General features: G+C 35.3%; 3 protein-coding genes and 2 long non-coding RNA genes across 5 annotated transcripts in view; 3 read left to right on the forward strand and 2 right to left on the reverse strand.

Moving 5' to 3' along the window:
• Nucleotides 1-21,909, forward strand: part of LOC124448906 (cyclin-F-like) — an 88,981-nt gene that overhangs the window by 38,904 nt on the left and 28,168 nt on the right. The window lies entirely within an intron of this gene.
• Nucleotides 1-21,909, reverse strand: part of LOC124448908 — a 75,818-nt gene that overhangs the window by 7,793 nt on the left and 46,116 nt on the right. The gene's annotated exons all lie outside the window — the stretch shown is intronic.
• The window catches only part of LOC124448907 (ribokinase-like), a 97,652-nt gene that overhangs the window by 3,394 nt on the left and 72,349 nt on the right, over nucleotides 1-21,909 (forward strand). The window lies entirely within an intron of this gene.
• LOC124448919 lies at nucleotides 10,759-12,676 on the forward strand. Its single transcript, XR_006949323.1, has 3 exons — nucleotides 10,759-10,818; nucleotides 11,981-12,037; nucleotides 12,648-12,676. It is a non-coding gene; the product is annotated as an uncharacterized LOC124448919 (long non-coding RNA).
• On the reverse strand, nucleotides 19,930-21,184 carry LOC124448917. Its single transcript, XR_006949322.1, has 2 exons — nucleotides 21,050-21,184; nucleotides 19,930-20,342 (listed from the first exon to the last, which is right to left on the reverse strand). It is a non-coding gene; the product is annotated as an uncharacterized LOC124448917 (long non-coding RNA).

Genomic DNA, 21,909 nt, shown 5'->3' on the forward strand with positions numbered 1-21,909 from the left:
CACAATTTACAACTAAACTTACATATATTTTGTGATTTAATTTGAAATGTCTTTAACCACAGGTGAAAATGCTCCATTGGAGTCAAATCATTTTGCTACGGATGAAAATCCAAATCACAAACTTAAATGGCAGGCTCATCTTGAGTTTACTCAAAACCAGGATCTTGGTGAACTCACCTGGGATAAGGTATGTCAAGTAATTCATGTTCATGTGTTCAATGCTAATTAGGGTGTGCTGATTTTTCAAAATGTTGAGCTAGAAAATGTTTTCTTGAGCTTTGAGTTGTCAATTACTAAGTTGCATTCTTAATATAAGTCTTAGTCATAGTGCATTTTATCTTCTAGCCAATGATGATATCCCAAATAAAATCCTACTATATGCAAACTATTTTTAATTTTTTTGGGAGGTGGGGAGTTGCTATAGTCAATTAGGAGTTATGCATCAACATCAACCTGCATGCACCCTCTTATAAACATTCTACATTTAATAATTCCTTTATCACTAATTTTGCATGTTTCAAACTAGTTGAACTAACCATTTTCTTGAATATGTACAAAAGAGGGATTTTTTTTTGGGGGGGGAGATTTTATAGTTGAATCATGGGGGGTGGTGCAACTTTTTTCACCTTATTGCATCACTTACTTAGAAAATGATTTTTTTCTTGTCAACTAGGTGTCTCCGATCTTTGCAAGAAGCGAGAAATTAAGAGAACTTGTTCATGCTGGTATCCCACATAGCATGCGACCACCCGTAAGTTGACTGGTATCCCACATAGCATGCGACCACCTGTAAGTTGACTGATATCCCACATAGCATGCGACCACCTGTAAGTTGACTGATATCCCACATAGCATGCACCACCAAAGTTGACTGATATCCCACATGGCATGCAATTCCACCCGTAGTTGAACTGGTATCCCACATAGCATTTTGCACCACCCAAGTTGACTGGTATCCCACATAGGCATGCATCACCCGTAGTTGATCTCTGGTATCCCACATAGTATGCGATTACCTGTAAGTTGACTCGGTATCCGCCATGCATCTGTAAGTTGACTGATATCCCACATAGCATACCAAACCGGTAAGTTGACTGGTATCCCAATACAAATGCCGACCACCTGTAAAAGTTGACTGAGTCCCATTGAGCATGCGACCACCCGTAAGTTGGATTACTGGTATCCCACATAGCATCGACCACCTGTAAGTTGATCTGTATCCTTCTACAAGCATACCACCCGTAAGTTGACTGGTATCCCACATAGCATGCAACCACCCGTAAGTTGACTGATATCCCACATAGTAATGCGCACCACCTGTGTTGACTGGTATCCCACATAGCATGATTTTTTTCTGTTTCAACTGGTATCCCACATAGCATGCACCACCTGTAAGTTGACTGGTATCCCACATAGCATGCAACCACCAGTAAGTTGACTGGTATCCCACATAGCATGCATCACCTGTAAGTTGACTGGTATCCCACATAGCATGCGACCACCTGTAAGTTGACTGGTATCCCACATAGCATGCGACCACCTGTAAGTTGACTGGTATCCCACATAGCATGCACCACCTGTAAGTTGACTGGTATCCCACATAGCATGCGATACCTGTAAGTTGACTGGTATCCCACATAGCATGCACCACCGTGTTGACATCATATGACTTAAATATATTTTTGTGTCATGTTGAACTTTCTGCAAGATTATTTTTATTCACAGATTTGGATGAGGATATCTGGAGCACTACATAAAACAATCCATGGACTTCACATACAAGGTTTGAAATTACATTCTCCTTTTAATTCATTTTCTGAGCTGTCATTTCATGGAAATATTATTTAAGTGGACTTGATTGCCGAAGATTGGTGTTGATATTGACTGCATTTTGATAACCTAAGTCACTTTAGTTTCTTACCTGTAACCACGGTCTGACCATGACTTCCCTTAAGAATTTTGAAACATCAGTCAATACTGACCCTTTTAGGGACTGCACTTTACCTTTAAGATTTACATCTAAAGACTTGTAAAATTTATATTCATCATGAATTGTGATCTTTTAGCAAATTGTCAAAGCCAGGAAGTGATTGTTCAGCCACTCTCGCTAAATTAAAGGATTTGTTGAGAACGCTGCCAAGCAATGCATGTTTCTCAACTTTGACCAGCACAGGAACAAGGCTCAGGATATTGAAGGGTCTCGTGGCTTTATCCTGATGTTGGCTATTGTCAGGAATGGGCATGGTTAGTTTTGCATGCATAAGTTTTGAAATTTAAGTCCATATTCTCCAGTTCTTATGTCCTTTAATGTCTTTGTCAGAAGTGATCTGATGTTGAAACTTGAGTTCTTATATACTCCAGTCTAGTGTCTTCATCAGGAGTGATCTAATGTTGAAACTTGAGTTCTTATATACTCCTGTCTAGTGTCTTCATCAGGAGTGATCTGATGTTGAAACTTGAGTTCTTATATACTCCTGTCTAGTATCTTCATCAGGAGTGATCTGATGTTGAAACTTGAGTTCTTATATACTCCAGTCTAGTGTCTTCATCAGTAATCTAATGTTGTTCTTGAGTCCTTATATACTTTGTCTAATGTCTTCATCAGGAATGATCTGATGTTGAAACAAAAGTTCTTATAGGAAGTAATCTGATCTCAAAACATTGGACCTATTGTAAAATTTCTTTGTAGATTGTAGCGAATTTATTACTGTTTATTGAAGAAGAAGACACATTTTGGTTAATGTGTACGATCATCGAAGATCTTGTTCCCCCTTCATATTATTCAAGTACACTAATTGGAGTTCAGGTTTGTTCATCTAACTCATACATATGTAATCACGTGTCAACTGCATGACGCTGTGACATGACCGACGTTAGTAGATAATTTAGGTTAAATTTACTACTGAAATGCAGAATTTTGTCTTTGTCAGAGTATCGTGAAGAACAAGACATAATAAAAATGTCCACTGAGAGTAACTAACTTTAGTTTTCTTGAAAATATTTATCATTCAAACCATGGAGTTTTTTTTTTTGCATAAATGATTGTGAACAGTGGCGTAGACAGCTTGCAAGTTTTTGTCCTGCTATGTAAACTTTAGAACATTGGCATCATTCATTTCTTTAGAAATCTATTGTTTTTTCAGTAAGTGAACACTGAAAAATTAACATAACATGACCAAATTTGAGAGCTGAATACGTCACTAATTGTGAAACTGTCAAGTCTCAATGTACACGTGTTTGTTGCATGAAACGTAGAACGAAGAAGAAGTTTCAATTGTTTTGCAGGCTGATCAAAGAGTATTAAGACAACTCATAGTCAGTTATCACCAAAACTGGATGAATCGTTAAAAAGAACATGACATAGGTTAGATGCTAACTATATATAATGGCGACATACGACTGCACATTTTTATAGATGTTGATTATCATGGTTTTGTACAGTACTGCGAGGCGTTTTGGTGTAAGTGTTGATAAACGTTTTGATATCGTTTGCGGTTGTATTTTCAACAGTCCTCTCAAGACTTTACTAACCTGGACGATCAACATCTACAAATATACATGGATACTATTGGGTTCAAACCCTTCATTTTATTACGACTGTATGTCCTATCGGGAGGCATGCAGGGCAGTGGTGGATTGATAATTGGAAGGGGGGTCTATTCATTTATGCATGTTCTATTCTTTTAGTTTCTATTAAAATATTATATAATATATGTTTAATGAATATTGTGAAATATTACGTGGAATGTCTATGAGACACAGTAACATTACTTAAACAAATTGTTAAGAAATAGACTATTTTGTTTTTGAATGTTTTCTGAATATTTTTTTATTTTACAGAACTATCGCTTATAACGCTACATTGGTTTATTACATTGTTTGCGAGTGTCGTGGAAATGAAGGTGGGATATTTTAGTTTCTTTTGCCTGCAAGGCGCTGAGGGAGTTGTAAATGAAGGTGGAATATATTAGGTTTCTTTTGTGCAAGCGCTGAGGAGTGTTATGGAAATGAAGGTGGATATTTTAGGGTTTCTTTTGCCTGCAAGGCGCTGAGGAGTTTTGTGGAAATGAAGGTGGGATATTTTAGGGTTTCTTTTGCCTGCAAGGCGCTCAGGGAGAACGTCGTAGTGGAGCAGTGAAGATAGGATTTGCAAACACACAAACGAAATGAAAAATATGGATTTTAACACATTTAAGGCATATCTTTTACTTGCTAAGAATAAAGCCTTTTGCTTGCTGCACTTCATGATCAATGTCTTTTTAATTTTAAACTGTTTGTTTACTTAAAAATTTTGTGGATGTAGATCGTCCAGGTTCAGAGACATGAGAAGGACTGTTCGTGTTGATGTTGACTGAGATTTCCTTTAGCTGTAGTCATCTTCAGAGTCAACCGCCAAGGTTGTCGAAACGTCAGTTAACATCAACATCAACAGTCCTTCTCAGGACTTTACCAACATGGACGATTTACATCTAGAAACATGTAAAGATACTCTTTGGGTTCAAACCATTTACTTTATTTGTTTACTCCCGTTTGAATTGTTTTGCATTTTTATTATAGCATATGATTATTGAAAGAAACTGTTGATATGGTTGCGTTTTTTCACACTAGGTTCTCTTGAGGATTTGGGATCAGTTTTTCTACGAAGGCTCCGTCGTACTCTTTCGTATAACACTCGGAATGGTGAAAATGAAGGTTAGCATTGAGAGTCAATCCACCTTTCCGACGGTATCAGACACGTGTCGAAAATTCAATCAAAAACACAATCAAATAGTCGGAGATAGTATTGTTTAGACTAGTATGAATGAAATAGTTAGGAGATGCTTTTGAGTTTTGGGGCATTTGTGAGTCTGATTCTAGTTATTCAGAACGATTATTTATAAAGGCATAACAATAAATATTTACTATTTTACGTTAGAAAAAGCACAACGATCGAAGGAAAGCTTGAATACTGGCATGTTGTCGCGCTAATGACCTTTTTGTAATGATTGTAAAGATGTTTAAGGTTGTCTTAAATTATAAGTGTCAGAAGAAGATAATTGAAACATTATTTGATTTATTTTATGAGAACAACTCTTAAGATAAAGAAAAAGAAAATTCAAAAAGCAAAACCCCGTTTTCGGTCCATGCTTCCCGATACCATCTTAAGCGTAAGGCACTAGAACGCCGCATGTTAACGTTTCGGTGAGATTTCGGCCCTCCATGCTATCCCACGGATGCCAATACGTAGCAAGCTTCCGCCCATCAGACCCTGAGATCACCTGCGATAGGCTGCTCTCGGGGTACGCAGGAGAGTGCGGTTGCGATTGACTCTGGCCCCTAAAGCCACTGCATACCTAATCGCACCCAGCTTCCACTGCTAGTTGACATCTACTATACCTAGTATTGACTTTATATATATATATACAAATACTCATAGGCTTACGAAAGTTTTGGTATTAATGAAGTCACTACTGCGCATACCCAGAAGATTTCTTTAACAATTTGCGACTAAGTGAGTGATTTAGCCCAAAAGTAATGCAAGTAGGTACAGTTGGTAGTTGCCCTGACTACAAACAGCTTGTCAAGTGTACTGCGCATGCTCAAGCGCATGCGCAGATGATTTTTCTATTAAATTGCTACCAATCATGATATTTACTTCAAAATCGGTGCTAGTAGATGCAGTTGGTCGTTGCCATGACCATGAACTTGGGCAGCTGGTCAAGTCGACTGTGCACGCTCGAACCGACTGCGCATGCGCAGATGATTTATCTGAAAATATGTGACTGAGCGACTAGTACATACAGTTAGTCTTTGCCATGACCATGAACTTACAGAGTTGGTGGAGTTGACTACGCATGCTCAGATTTATTCTCAATCAATTTGTGACGGTGCGAGCTCAAAAATTGGTGCTTGCAGATGTGCTTAGCAAATTTTCAATCACACATTTTTGGCATGCTCTTTGTCTTCTTAAGCTTGTTTTGACAAATGCATATCAAACTCATCAACACTTTGTTGCACTCGTAATATCCACGATAACGTTAGAAATTTTTCTCTACAACTTTGTATCTGCATGTTGCATGTCATATTCAAGCTTTCCTTTGATTAGACGGAAAATGGTTTGTATTCACTCGACAACCTTCTGTCTTTATAATTAGTCGTTCAGTATTTCTCAAATAAGATTTACAAATACCCAAGAGCATCTTTACTCTTTTATATTGCCACTATTCTACATTGATCTCGTATTTTTGATACGTGCCTACCAGATTGGGGGCGCGGAGGTATATCATAGGGTATGAGGTGTGATTTTTTGAAGATCGTATTTTTGATACGTGTGTCTACCATTGGAAAGGGGGGCGCGGAGGTATATCATAGGGTATGAGGTGTGATTTTTGAAGATCGTATTTTGATACGTGTGTCTACCATTGGAAAGGGGGGCGCGGAGGTATATCATAGGGTATGAGGTGTGATTTTTTGAAGATTCATTGATATTTTTTTGTTCAAAACATCTTTTCATTTCTCCTTGCTTCATTTTCACTTTAACCCTTAAACTATACTTAAGTATTAAAAATTATTTCAAATTAAATCATTACAGGAAGACTACATTATTTCACAAGAAAATTCAGCACAAATATTCAACGCACTGTCTGATATTCCGGGGGAGATCACCGATACAAATGAACTATTTCAGGTGAGTTGCAATTATATACTGGATGTTATATTAAATTATAATGAACTTTAATTCTTTTACCTCATGTAGATGCGAAGGCTTCTGGTTCCCTGACCGATGTTATACTGGAGGCACATCGTAAGCATTTGGCGTTCTTAATGGCAGACTTGGGCACATTAACTGGACTTGATGGTTCTCGTTCGGGGATAAAAGTAGGACACCGAGGAATAATTTGGAAAACACTTTGGGACACGTAGGGATGGTTTGGGGCTTTGGGACACCTAGGGATAATTTGGCAAACAGTCATATAGCGTAGCGAAACCGCAAAGCTAACTTTCGAACTTATCGTGGAATTTGAAAATTGAAGAGGAAGTGAAATTTGAAGAGTTTACTTTCAGTCGATCTGCACGTTGTAACTTGTAATCAGTGTGACCATGTATGAAGATTTTTTTAATCACATTCAGTTTGATAAGCATAAACACTGTTATGAAGTTTGCTGCTGTATAAAGCAGGTGGGAGAGTCTAAGATAAGTAGACGAAATCTAGTAAAAATTTGCATATATGACCCCAATGCTTTTTAATCTAATAAAGTTATTGTATATTGTGCAGCTAGCTCGTTATGTGTTTAAAAGTAGCAATTTCAATAATTATTGACAATTATCAAGCATTGTAAACAATAAATTTAATTGTTGACAACGTTCGGATCTTTTGGCTAAATCCTTTCATTTCTCTTGAAATGTATATATTTTAGAAAATACATCGCAGACACATTGTTCGAATGGAAAGTTCATCCTGGTTGGGGTATCTTATGGGTAAGTGGGACATCCAGGGATAAATGTAATAAGAGTTGGGAGAGTGTTGAGCTAAACAGTTTTTTGAGTATTTACGTCGATGGTGGTGGTATTATTTCAATTCGACAAATACAGTAAAACACGGGTATGACTAAAAGTTTTCAATAATGTGTCATATTACTTTACTTTCTTGTTATAAAACTGTTTTATTGTCAATGTTTTTCAGGGGCAAACAAGAATAGCTTGGCCAAAGCAAAAACATTCGACAAACAGGTAAGAATTTCATGTGTTGGAGACTAACCTCTTGAATCTGTTCAGACAAATAGGTTTTTCTTTGTAATAATTTTTCATAAAATGTTAAACTCTGTTCACTTTCTTGTATGAAAAGTTTTACTTCAAACTATGTTTTGCTTAAAATACTCAAATTTAGTGTAAAGTCATGTGCTTCATTAGTTTCCAGTCCTATTAATCGTTGTGTCTAACAGTTCTAAAGCTATCACGTTAGGTATGCTTTTTATTAAAGAAATTTTGGCAGATCTTAGAGAAGCAATTTCACAGATTACGCGTCATTTTGATGCATTTGATGCTAGAAAGGTACATCATATATCCATGCTTATCCATTACGTATATAAATCAAAGAACGTCCTATATCCATGCTTATCCTTTTACGTATATAAATCAAAGAACGTCCTATATCCATGCTTTTATCCATTAATTATATAGATCTTAGAGAAGTCCTATATCCATGATTATCCATTACGCATTTGATGCAAAGTACATCATATATCCATGCTTATCCATTACGTATATAAATCAAAGAACGTCCTATATCCATTCTTATCCATTACGTATATTGTGCAAGTAACACGCTATGTCTATGCTTATCCATTATGAAATGCTGAAAGATAAGTTTTTATTCTTGTTTATCTATCCCAATCCTGTCATTTAGCTGTTACAGATGGTCACAGAAATTACATATGTGTGGATTTATTTTATGTCTTTGTTTAATAAAATCATTGTTTCATAGGGTTTGCAGGTTGATTATTCCGTCGAAAGTCATGCTCATGATTATGAAAATTTTGTAAACGTTGCAAAGTAAGAGTTAAAATTATTTGTACTTAAAATAAAGTATTTCTTTCAAACGTCTTTCATATGTACAAAAGCCATAGGATTCACTGAAGTATTGGTAATTGGACGGTTTAAGCGTGAATTTTATCAATTGGATGGGGATCTTATTAAATTTATCAGTCAGATTTTATAATCTATTAAATTTATCCCATGGATTTTGTGATTGTATTAAATCTTATTATATGGATTTCGTGATCGTATTAAATCTTATATGGATTGATGATAATAAATCAATATGGATTATCGTGATCGTATTAGATCTTAATATGGATTTCATGATCGTATTAAATCTTACTATATGGATTTCGTGATCGTATTAAATCTTACTATATGGATTTCGTGATCGTATTAAATCTTACTATATGGATTTCATGATCGTATTAAATCTTATATGATTTCAGATCGTATTAAATCTTATCATATGGATTTCGTGATCGTATTAAATCTTCATCAATAGAAATCGTCGACGTCGAGCAAAGGCGTTGTTGGACTTTGAGCCATGATGACGACGAGAGGATTCAGAAAGAATGACATCATCACTGTACGTCATCATGTGTCTAGTGCTTCCTTTATTTAAGGATAAGTTGATAATCAATACTAATTTCATCAATTTTCCTGCTTTAGATCATTTCTCAAAAAGATGAACATTGTTGGGTTGGTGAGTTAAATGGTTTACGTGGTGAGTTTATTTTTGAATGCTTTTCTTGTTTTTATTTTAATGACGTGGTTAGTGGTGGTGCAGTTTATTTTGACGTGGTGAGTTTATTTTTGAATGTTTCTGAGAAAAAGTCGCTTTTGCATTCAGCGTACGTAGCAGAAATTTTCCTTCCCTCCTTCCTCAGAAATGTCTTTAGGCTGGTGTCTTCTGCAGGAATCGTCTTTAAACTGGTTCCCCTCCCTCGGAAATTGTCTTTAAACTTGTGCCCCTCCCTCAGAAATTGTCTTTAAACTTGTGCCCCCCCTCAGAAATTGTTCTAAACTTGTGCCCTCCCTCAAAAATTATCTTTAAACTGGTGCCCCTCCCTCAGAAATTGTCTTTAAACTTGTGCCTCTCCCTCAGAAATTGTCTTTAAACTTGTGCCCCTCCCTCAAAAATTATCTTTAAACTGGTGCCCCTCCCTCAGAAATTGTCTTTAAACTTGTGCCTCTCCCTCAGAAATTGTCTTTAAACTTGTGCCCCTCCCTCAGAAATTGTCTTAGACTTGTGCCTCCCTCAGAAATGTCTTTAAACTTGTGTCTTCTCAGAAATTGTCTCCTAAACTTGTTACCCTCCCTCAGACATTATCTTTAAACTGGTGCCCCTCCAGCAGAAATTGTCTTCAAACTGGTGCTCTCCCTCAGAAATGTTTTAAATTAAGCTTGTGCCCCACCCTTCTTGTGCAAAATTTTGTGACGCTAGCTAATCGTAGTTTGGTTTATATAAAGAAAGCGCCTTTACTGTCGAATCATCAATTCATACGCTGTTGTTTACGTTGCATCGTTTGTCTCATAGGTTGGTTTCCTGCAAAGTTTGTTGAAATTCTCGACGAGCGTAGCAAAGAAGTATGAGCCTTTAAAACCTTTGTGATTTTACTACGTACTTTGACTATTTTAATTTTCTTTTGTTTCTTGATTGAAATTTTATGACCGTAATGTTGATGTTGTATCGTACAAATAACAACGACGACCTACAAACTATTACTTTGCGAGTTGTCGTTGAAAATTTGTTGCATGTATTGTACATCAAACACCCTGAGTATATATAGTTCTGTTTAATGTCTTTAAAATTTAGTCTTTGTCTACTCCAGTCTATTGTCTTCATCAGACTGATCTGATGTTTTAGCTTGAGTCCTAATTTTCACCTGTCTAGTATCTTCATCAGGAGATCTGATATTAAAACTTTAGTCTTTGTATACTCCAGTCTATTGTTTTCATCAGAGTAATCTAATGTCTTGAGTCCTAATTTACCCCTGTCTAGTTGTATAACATTATCCTTATGTTGAGTAACAAGTGTATCTCGCGACGTAATAGTTGTATAACATGAAGTATACAGAGATTGTCTATAAAGCGCGCCATTTAAAATTTCAAGACTTGACAACACAAAGTTTTCTTTATATTTAGTATTCTAGCGCCGGTGATGATTCTGTTTCCGAAACCGTGACTGACCTGGTTCGTGGTAGTCTTTGTCCGGCTTTGAAAAAATATTTTGAACACGGAATGAAACGACAATCGTTTCTTGGCGGTTCCTACCATCCTTGGTTATTCATTGAAGAGGTACACGATTGTTTTATATCATTTTATCTTGTGGTATACTCAACTCTAGTGTCTTCATCAAGCGCCTATCTATAATACACGCCTCTCCGTAATATTTCCCTTTCAAAACGTGTGATCTTACTAAACTCATTTCTGGGACATAATGTTAAGATATGAACATCAAACGAAAAGACATAGCATTGCATGCATAATTAAGTAGATATGACGCATGTCAGATTAAGTGATATTCTGAACTTGTTATTGCAAATATCGTTGTTCGCTAATACTTAACTTTGTTATTAGTTCCACAATAAGGGGCTGATTACATGAGCCCGGGTAGCCGGGATTCAGCCAAGCGTTAAATGATTTTGGCAAATGGAAACTATTCAATACTTAACATCAGATAAATCTTCTCGAGCAATTTCACATTGTTCTGATTTAATAACTACGCAAAACTTTTAAATTACAATAACCAATTTGGACTAATTTGAGAATTACAACAGGAATGAATTGCGGCATTTAACAAACAGTTGTAATTTAGAAACTTGAAGTTTTCCCTCCTATCAATACCTCGAAATCATTTCACGCCTCACTGAAACTCGGTTAGCCGGGATCATGTAAACAGCCCTTAAAATCATAAATATTTCAGGTACAATCCGAATTTATTGCCGAATCACGAATAGTTTAACACATAAAACAATTCTATAAAACTCGCAAATTTTCAAATTACTCTTCAGGCAAGTGCTCATCAAGTGGAAAAAGATTTCCAGTCTGTTTACTCGCGCTTAGTTTTATGTAAGACATTCCGACTTGATGAAGATGGTAAAGTTCTTTCACCTGAGGAAATTTTGTACAGAGTAAGTTGAATATTGACTTCCCATCATGAGAGTTATACATCGAAGCCTATTTTAAAAGTCTTTGTTGAAAACGCTTTTTCGCCTTTTTACGTAGGGAACGTCCAGTCCTTTTCCTTTTACCCAAGGAAATGTTTTTTCCGGTTTTATGAAATTATTTTCACTTTGTTTGCTGGCGACAAAAATTGATGTGACTGTAACATATTGAAGTGAAAGTTATCCCCTGCTCCATTCCCTTTATCATAGCAAAGTTGTTAAGGATTTGCTCTGAACTCTATACGTACTGTATTACTGTAGAACTCAGAAATGAATTTTATTTTGCTTTTCAGGCTGTTCAATCAATTAATATGACTCACGATAGCGCTAAAACTCAAATGGATGTGAAGGTAAGACTTTAAAGTTCTTTTAATTTTTTTGTTTGATGTGGATTTCACAATCTCTGTTCAGCTTGACGGGAAAAGCCACCATCCAAAAAAAAATTTGTGTCGAAATGTCCGTTTTCCGTAATCTACCAAAGATAAATTGTTTCAAAGACAGAAATGTCTGTACTTGAATGATCCGAATCTCATGTAATTTTATATTTTGATACTGAACTAAATACTTGTGACCAGTATGTAGTCGTATGTCAGTCGTATGTACTCGTATGTCAGTCGCATGTACTTGCATTTTCGTACCGTATGTCACTCGTATGTCACTCATGTACTCGTATGTATTCGTGTGGTGTTTTAGTCACGATCGATCCAAATCGGTAATTTTATATTTTTTCTACTGAACTGAAACCATTTAGAGCATTAAGGTAGTTTCAGACTAGAGTACAGAATTTTTATGAAAATTTTGTCTTGCTGGGCAAATTTTTCTGTAATGTAAAAGCAACAGATTTCTCAAGAAATGAATAATGTGAATGAACTGAAATGTACATAGCACGAACAAAATATGTGAACCGACTGCTGTCATCGCATAATATCATTTTTTGCTATTCAACTTTTTTCTTTGCAGCTGAGATCGTTGATTTGTTATGGATTAAAGTAAGTTTGCAATTGTTGAATATTGTTGAACATGGAATACAGTGTCAAACGATGATTGCGTAAGGGTGGCATCTTTACGTAGTTTGAATAAAATTTTGCTGCTTTTAAGTTAAAGATGTCGCTTTTTCGTGTTTTGTTCCATTCTTTCGCTCTTATACCATGAATGAATTCCATCATTGATGACGTGTTCCATCAAACACAAATTACTGTAGGGTTTTGAACCGAGGCTTGTATGGAGGTTCACCTTTGTGCATCTTTCCCCTGTTATACATATTGCCTTTGTTTATTTTAGTGAACAATGTCTTCATTTATGAATCCTTGTGTTCATCAGAGTCGATTGTTTGCAGATGGTATGTGGAAAGGGAACAGGGGGGCTAACAAAAGTGAAAAGGGGGCTAACACGAAAGGGAAAAGGGGCTAACACGAAAGTGAAAAGGGGGCTATTACGCAGAATTGTAACACCCTCTAGTCATATATTGTATATTTCCTTTCAAATTTCCAACGTATTTTTACTCCTGACTACTTTTGATTTAATTTAGAAACTGTTACATAAACTCTTTATTGTGGCCTCCCTTTTTCCAAGAAGTTATTCAAATTATTTCTTCATAATAGCTCTGTTTCTGACATTCATAATAGCTCTGTTTCTGAGACATTCATAATAGCTCTGTTTCTGAGACATTCATAATAGCTCTGTTTCTGAGACATTCACTTCCTTCAATAATCGTCAGTTCTGTTCAAGCAAGTCTTTCTATATATCATTTTTTTAAAAAATTATTACTGTTAATTTTGGTGATATTTATTCCTCGAAGTATGCCCAAATAATGTATAATAAATGCTTAAAATTTAGTTTCCAAGAACATTTTATGTTTATGTACTTTAAAATGCAAAAGTAATATTTTGTCATGAAAGTTTTGAATGTTTCCAATTGCGCATGACTGAACTCTTTCTTGTAAAGTAAATGGTTTGAACCCGGGAGTATCGTTACATGTTTGTAGATGTAGATCGTCCAGGTTGGTATAGTCCTGAGAAGGACTGTTTTGTTGTTGTTGACTGACGTTTCACTAACTTAGCGGTAGTCATCCTCTCATATTTGACTCTGACGATCACTACTTACAAACATGTAAACTCTTTCTTGTGTTGAAGAATCTCAAATCAATAAATTACTTTGGATGTTTTCATTGCAGGTATTATCCATGGTCCTTCATACGAAGTCCTGGATGGGTGCAAATAAAATGTGAATTAAGGTAATTCTTAACTAAATCTAATAATTTTTATTATCGCACTCATTCAAATGATAATATATCGAAAATATTCAAGTTAATTTACCAAATGATAAATATTACATCGTTTTATTATTTACCAAAATTATTTCACGTCTTACTAAAATCCCTGCTACTGCTTGTAGTCGTCAAACAATACCATAGCTACAAAACTTTCTGTTTTCTTTTCTCCCAGAGTATTGGCATTGTTCGCGTTCAGTCTGAACATTGACTGGGAAATTTTGGATCAGAAAGGCGGTAGCTACTTTTACTCTCTGATTTGTTTTCAGGCAACGATATTTTAAATCTAACGTTTTTTTCATTTTATGATCTCATGAATATTTTGGAAAACAGGATGCCAGCGTAAGTGTAAGCTTTAATTTAAAATAGATTGTACTGTAGTCTTGGCTTTTGTTGGTAGTGATGAATGAACAACAGAGAACGAGAACAGTTTTACACTACAAAAATTAAAAATTAAACTAAAAGTAACAGTAAAGAATACAGATAAAAATGTTTTAAAACAAAATTAAATTTCTTTTTAGGTGAGTAAACCTTTGAAGGACAGCGTTCAAGATATGCTTGTAAAACATCATCTATTCAGTTGGGATTTATAGCTCAGCGTATAATGTCCCGTATATTATGCATTCACCATACATGTAATTTATTGATGAGTGTAATTAATTAATTCGCCGTGCTGCCTTCGAACAATAGTAAAGAAAAGATAGCATAATAGATTGAAATTATAATATAATGTCAACATTTATATTTAAAGCTTTTTTATATTTTACCCAGGGCGTTAATTGGAGGTATATATTCATGTATTCAGCTCTGCCTAGCTGACTTCTTTTGAAATTAAAATCGCCAACAAAAGAAATCAGTAGGACAGAGTTGAATATATGAGTATATACCCCCCCCCGTCCACCACCCAATTAAAGTTGTAGTTTTTTCCTGAATTTAGCCTGTGGCTTACAGCCAACCAGAGGTTTAGTCTCACAACCATGCAATTCGACCATTTACGCAAGTCTTTTACAAGATCTTGTCAAATGAGTTTACACACTCAGGTTCTGAACTGTCGACTATTTACATTTCATTGAAAAACTGGAGTCAACTGAAAAACGTTATAATGTCATCAAAATTCACGTATAGTATCTTTGTTTGTTGTATTTTAACTTGTCATTGACACGTCTGTCTATCAGACGTTAGTTTGTCTTGAATATAACTGGTTTATTGCTTCAAATGAGTCTTTAAGATGGTATTGTTCTTTACTTGGTAACGTTTCCAATGATGTGTCCATTGTTCCAAGTTTTGTGCATCCACTAATTGAACCATTTTTGCTGTAGTACTCATCTGCAAAGTATATATTTATTAAAACAGTATTAAATATTATTGTTCAGTCTTTCTTACAATGGTCGAACATCTTCAGTCTTGTTATCTTAGTTGTGAAACAGAGACTTTGTCGTGGTGACAAACTTAAAGATGGATTTCAAAATAGCAAATACCATGGTGAATGGTGATAATAACAATGTTGTTCTTAGAACTGTTTTAACAAAACACTAACCCAACAATTCAAAGGAACCGTTAAGTGTCATCTCTAAAAGTAGGGATGACATTGACCTTTTGTAACGTTATAAATATAGCATGATTTGGAGTTTCTCATTTAGCAGACGTTGACACCTGTCGAGTAGTCTGCCGAAATGCATAGTGTCTCTTTCTAGCTGTAAATAACGGTTCCTTTGAATTGTTGGGTTAGTGTTCTGGTTAAAACAGTTCTTTTAAGAAGTATTACATTTTTATTATCACCATTCACCATGGTATTTGCTATTTTGAAATCCATCTTAGTTATGTGTTTTAGTTAGTGTAAAAACTTTTGTTGTTCTCTGTTGTTCATTCATCACTACCTACACTGACACACGTTATCTTATTTCTTATATATTTTAGTTAGTGTAAAGACTGTTTCGTTCTCTGTTGTTCATTCATTTCTACCTACACTGACATACGTTATCTTATTTCTATATATTTTAGTTGGTGTAAAGACTGTTCTCGTTCTCTGTTGTACATTCATCACTACCTACACTGAAACACGTTACACGTTATCTTATTTCTTATATATTTTAGTTGGTGTAAAGAGTTCTTCATTGTACATTCATCACTACCTTGACGTTATCTTACGTTAGTTAGTGTAAAGATTGTTATTGTTCTCTGTTGCTTATTCGACCTAAGTTGTTCAACCCGTTCTCTTATTATACAATCATCATTTCTAATGCGCTTACCGTTGCCTTCTTTCATAAGCGTTGAGTGTTTTCGTTTACACAACTCCCAAAGACAACCAACAACACAGAATAATGCCAGACTTGCCAACATAGAGTACACACATATACTAAAGATTCCGCCACTTCCAAAATAATCTTCTGCTGGATCAAGTTTGTTCTGTAAAGAAAATTGGGAAAAAATTTTATTTTTGTACAATAAGGTAAGTCTAAGAACAACGTAAAAATATTTCGATTCAAACGCCTGATGCATGTAAAGTTTCAACTGTGATGTTAACAAGTCGATTGTAATTCATCAAAGATCCACAAAGGCTGAAACAAGCGATTTAAAGTGCACAACCAACAGCAGCACAACTTAATTCGATGTCAAAGAGTTTCACGAAAGAAAATTTTCACCATATCGATAAATTTAAAATATTCACAGTTCAATCGCAGTTCAACCTATTCGAACGTTGTGACCAATGATATTTTTTTGCATCGGTAAATTATTGGGATTCGGTTAAGCGTTAGCCGAAAGATTACGTTTTGGTGGAGTTTACTGTGTAGAGTAACTTTGTTTAGATTACAATTGATCTCAATTTTATATGGCTACCTTTTGCTTTCCACTAAACTGCGACATCTTTCTGAATATAGCTAGCTCGTTGATTTCAATGTATCTTCGAAAGCATTTAGCTAAACTTTCTGTTCTTCTGCTAAGCACAAGTCCGTAGAATGTCTCTTTTGGTAGAATTCCAGTGACTTTAATTTTGTAGTTCCTTTGTAAGTCACCCGCCGCTTCTTTCAAACTGTTTATGTCAACCAAAGCCGCGTCCACTTTATAGTTGATCAACAGTTCGTATAACTCTTCCTGTTTTTTCATAGCTAAAGTTAATTTTGAAATTAGTTTTTCAATAACAAGCTAGCAACCCTGACTTGTTTTGAAATTGTGATTACCCCTAGCAAAGTGAGTTGTATATGTGCTCATCAAAACAAAGCAAAAAGGCTTTGGAAAGTTGGATAAACCTTGGGAAAAGTTTACGATGTGAGCTTGCTATTTGTTTCAAAATTAGAAAATTGTTACTCTTAGACGTAATAGAATTTATGGTCAAATAGAATCTTTGTACTGGGTAGTGGTTTGGTTGATTTTGATGTTGAAGTTAGCAAGTTTTCCACCACCATTCTAGATAATTGTTCTGATTGGTAGAAAATCGTTGTCAACATTGACCAATCACAGTCAATTATGCGATAAATTTTTCGAGCCAAATTTTCAACATGGCCGTCGATAATACTTTCACCACTTGTAGAAATAATCAAACTTTTCGGCATAATATTTGTTTGTCGAAGGATTTTAACGAGGCTACTCGAAAAAAAATTAAAACCAAATTCGGTACGTGGCATGTAATTTTATGTCAGTAAGACCCTGGAACGTCGAGAAAAGTATTATTATGAACAGAAGAGGAAAGTTTAGGCTCAGGCTGTAGGATGTCGACTGTGGACTGTCGTTAAAGAGTTGAATTTATGGTAAAGTTTGATTATTCATGTCATTCAACATGTACTATATACAGTCAACGCAATTTGCGTTATGTTTAATATCATTTGTGTTCTCAATGGTAAATCTCAATGTTTGTTTTACCTTTACATTTGTGTTCTCAATGGAAATCTCAATGTTTAAGTTTTACCTTTACATGATTTGTGTTCTCAATGTAAATTCAATGGTTTTACCTTACATGATTTGTGTTCTCAATGTAAATTCAATGTTTAAGTTTTACCTTTACATGATTTGTGTTCTCAATGGGTAAATCCCAATGTTTAAGTTTTACCTTTACATGATTTGTGTTCTCAATGGTAAATCTCAATGTTTAATTACCTTACATGATTTGTGTTCTCAATGGGTAAATCTCAATGTTTAAGTTATACCTTTACATGTTGCATGATGTTCAATGCCTAACCAGTGAGCCACGTTCACAACTGCGACTTTTTAGTAATAAAGAAAGAGTAAAATTTACATAGAGTTGTTGAGTATAGTACAGAGTAGAAGCTTCAATTGAAATTTAATGTCTATGTAGGCTATATTATATTGGTAGTTGTTGTGACGTAACTTAATTGAAAATTTTGTTTATTTTTTATAAATTATCTTCTAAAGAGAGTTTTATGACTTTAGGCTTACCATTTCATTCTGAATATCAAATGCCTTCCATAAATAAGTTCATTAATGTTGTAGTTAAAATTCTATAAACATGGTGACAAATAGCATTCCTAAAACCAACCAGCAAGAACCAAGTAACTTGCCAACTATCGTCTTTGGATACTTGTCTCCATAACTGTAAAAGATAATGGCTAATTTATGCAAAGATAAGATTATTTAGTGATTAAGAATCAAGAAAAGCAGACATCTAATTTTCTGCTGAACATTTTGTTCTCTCAGATGAGTGAGAAAAAACAAAGACAGACTTGATCTTAATAGTTAGAGCTTGCTTTTAGATAAACTTTGAAGGAATTTTGTAAAGCATGTGCTTACCCTACAGATGTCATACTAACAAAGCCCACCAGAAACCATCAAATGCACCTTGTGGGAATAATTCTGCAAACTTTGGGTTGGATTTTCTTTCCTGAAAGTATATATGACATAAATCTTGAAACTATTGTGTTGTTTCTGGGGTTTTCAGGTAGAAAGAGCCCTTGCACATTTTAGTCTATTGTATTTGGATTTTTTTCGAAAGCATCAACAAAGACTCAGAACAACAATTCTAACACAGTTGCATGTGAAAAACATGTGATTTAATATGCATGTGAAAACATGTGACTTAATATGCATGTGAAAACATGTGACTTAATATGCATGTGAAAACATGTGACTTAATATGCATGTGAAAAACATGTGACTTAATATGCATGTGAAAACATGTGACTTAGTATGCATGTGAAAACATGTGACTTAATATGCATGTGAAAACATGTGACTTAGTATGCATGTGAAAAACATGTGACTTAATATGCATGAAAACATGTGACTTAATATGCATGAAAACATGAGACTTAATAAGCATGTGAAAATGTGACTTAACATCATGGTATGTGAAAACATGTGACTTAGTTGCATGTGAAAGATCCTTGTCTAGTCTGTAATTTGTTGAAAACATGACCATTTATTTTGGAAAACATGTAATTTTAATATGCACAGTAAAAACATGTGACTTAATATGCATGTGAAAAACATGTGACTTAATATGCATGTGAAAAACATGTGACTTGAACATGAAACTTTGTATACCAGAGTAAACATTTAGTCATGTTGTATAGTTTAAGCCATAAGACATCCTTTGTCTGAGTCTGTAATCTGTTGATTTAGAGTTCTTTGACCATTTCATAATTCTTTTTAAACCATGGGCTCACCAGGGGATGTTTGTAGGATGGTGTTGAACACTGATAGAACTTCTCACCTTTGTATTCTTATCTAAGTGGGTTTGCCCCAACAAATCATCTGGCCTCTATCTATTTTAGTCTAATTTCTATTGTATATGCTCATCTTAAACTAATCTTCATATTTTTTACTAGATTCCATACATCATCTCTTTACTAGACCCTCTTACTGCAATTCTAAACTGGCATTCTTTTACCTGTATACCCATAATCCTCTTCTGTACATACACTAAACCATAAAATCCCTGCCTCCCTTGTTTTGTCTCATGAGAATAAGATAGAATTACTTTAAACGAACTAAGACTCAAAAACGCGGAGCTCTTGAGTTCTGGCTTTGAATTTGTGGACGAGATCACTACTGTTAAGGAAGATGCGGGCTATACCTTCAGGAAATACTCAGTGCTGTAGAGGTGGGGGGGAGGAGCCCCCTTCTACCTTTGAAATGGGTAATTTTTCATAATTTCATGGCTTCAGCTTCGTCAAGAGAGCCCCCCACCACTGGAAATACTTACCACTATCCAAATAAGAATTCCCGCAAGTGAGGCAATGAGTAGAATAAAAATCAAAACTGGCCACGATTGTAGAAGAGAGACCATGAGTTTTCCCCTTGAGACGTTACTATGTTTCAACACGGCCATACCAAGTGATTCAGTCATAGCTACGAATGTTAAATTTTCGAATGATTCTTTGCCAAAACTTTCAACGTAAACAGGCAACACCATGTCAAATGAAAGTGAAGATCTAGAAAATTTTATTACAGAAATGTTCACGTCAGGGGAAAGGTAAGAAGCGTAAAAAGTATTCATTAGAGAACTGTGTCGACAATGGATCTGCAAAATTAGGCGATTTTTTGGTCCGGTATTATGTATTACATAAATCTTATTTTCTCATGATGTGGGATAGTGTGGGATAGTGTGGGATAGTGTGGGATACTAGGAGAAAATGAGAGGTATTATTGTGGCTCATTTTAAATCGAAATTACTATCATAACAATGCTGCTGGTTGAAAAATTTAGACGTAATACGACAATACGACAGAGCCATCCCACCACGTTGATTGGTGTGGCTGTGTAGGTGTGGCTGTGGGTGTGTAGTGTGGCTGTGTAGTGTGGCTGTGTGTATGGATGTGGGGATTGGGTGGGTACATAATACATATGCTCAATTATGCAGTTGTGCCTTATTGGTTTCTTTTGAAAGCGATTCACTTGTGGATTATAGCAATTCACTTTCAAAAGAAATCAGTCTGGCACAACTAAATATATTAACGTTCCAGGAACTGCTCTGGAAATACATAACTAGTGTCATTTAGTTTATCTTGATTTTGAGTTGCAAATGATCTTCTCAGAGCTACTTATTCTATATACTATATACGTTGTGGTTGTTCACGCTTTTCAAGACAATATTGTCGATAATTTTGTCGATTTTGCTCAATCCGTGATTCTTACATACTTGGTCAATTTCATTTCCTTTATAGTCTTGTAGAAATCCGCTGGTCCGCTAGTTTGCTGGTACTTGACTTGAGCTCCTTTGCAGCAATGTCCCACCATGTCATCGAGAAAGCTTGGGAAGATTCCCGTTACGGAATCACGTACGTGTGATATATGGACCATGATCCCAATATTTGACGGTGAGTTGACGGTCCTTATTGCACAGCTTATCCAGGGTTTCTCCTCCCGCGTGCAGGCAAATCATTAGGAGTAATAATGTACATTGAAGGATCACAATTTTCCACATTGTTAATTTTGCGCGCATTTCGAGAATCTGTCAGTTTACCGCTGTTATTTGTTCATCCTACATAAATATATGCTCGTTTAACATTATCAATCAATGTTATACAAAATCATCGCAAAAAACTTCATCGGTTTAATGTTTTTGAAACCGAGTAAAATATTGCTGAATTTTAGCACTTGACGTTATAACGTAGCTAGCAAGACGGCTCCCTCGGTATCATTTACTCAAACACTTAACGGGAGGTTTTAAGAATCTTGAAAAATCCGTCGTGAATTATATTTACGTCGTAATTAAATATTCAGACTTCTAGTCAAAACATGATGGTATATGTAATATATTTAAATAGTTTTTGTTCGAATTAGATAAGGCGAAATGCGTTTGCTTCGCTATGAAATAATCAAGACAAGATTTACACTTGCAACGCAAGCTGTGTTGTATTCAATCTCGCAATGCCGTTGACGTCATCATATCGATTATAATTACATTTCATATATTTTTGGATGTGATTAATTGAAAATTTGCTCGAGATTTCAAAGATAACAAACATCCCTAAAGCGTTTCTGTTGTTTGCACGAAGG

Source organism: Xenia sp. Carnegie-2017, unplaced genomic scaffold (assembly GCF_021976095.1).
Source record: "Xenia sp. Carnegie-2017 unplaced genomic scaffold, XeniaSp_v1 HiC_scaffold_23, whole genome shotgun sequence".
NCBI classification, from domain to species: domain Eukaryota; kingdom Metazoa; phylum Cnidaria; class Anthozoa; order Malacalcyonacea; family Xeniidae; genus Xenia; species Xenia sp. Carnegie-2017.